The 554-nt window shown below is 70.2% G+C and overlaps 1 protein-coding gene across 1 annotated transcript in view; it reads left to right on the top strand.

The window, feature by feature from the left end:
• The first annotated feature begins 397 nt into the window (after positions 1-397).
• Positions 398-554, top strand: part of TRRAP (transformation/transcription domain associated protein) — a 108,297-nt gene continuing 108,140 nt past the window's right edge. The window contains exon 1 of the mRNA XM_029945749.1: positions 398-508. The gene's annotated coding sequence lies outside the window, so the exon portion shown is untranslated. The remainder of the gene's footprint in view (positions 509-554) is intronic.

Raw genomic sequence — 554 nt, 5'->3', positions numbered from 1 at the left:
CTCCTCACCTTTCCGCTGGGTTAAGAACGACCCCAGAAAGGGAAGGGTGGGGGGAACCCCGCCCTTGCCTGGCACGTTCAATGCAGTGACGGATTCTTCCCCCGCCTGACCGCCGCCTCCTAAGGAAAGCCCTCAGGTGCTGACTGCCCTGCAGCAGACCCCGATGTCCCTCCCCTCCTGTCCCCTCCCCGGGCCTGGTTCCTGCGATCAGATTTAGGGCAGAAGGAGCCCAAAGACTCCCGGCACCTGCCTGCCCTGCCAACCTTGCCGGCTGCCCCGCCCACGCTGGCGAAGGTTTAAAGAGCCCGGCTGGCCCACCCGGGATCAACGCCCCTCCCTGCTCCCGCCGCCTGCTCAGGCCGCACCCACTTGGGGGCGGTGCGCCCGGGCCTAGTTCTCCCGCGGCGGGCGCTGCCGCTTTAAGCGGGGGCGGGACTGCACGGCGGCGGTGGCTACGAGGGCTTCGCTGGGGGTCGCGGGCTGGAGCTGCAGGAGGCCGGCCACCGAGGTGAGGGTAATCGCGGGCAGGCGGGGGAGGGCGGCGGAACGGTCCC

Source organism: Suricata suricatta, chromosome 8 (genome assembly GCF_006229205.1).
Source record: "Suricata suricatta isolate VVHF042 chromosome 8, meerkat_22Aug2017_6uvM2_HiC, whole genome shotgun sequence".
NCBI classification, from domain to species: Eukaryota; Metazoa; Chordata; class Mammalia; order Carnivora; family Herpestidae; genus Suricata; species Suricata suricatta.
Note: the sequence above shows the minus strand (reverse complement) of the source record. Positions and strands in the feature narration are given on the sequence as shown.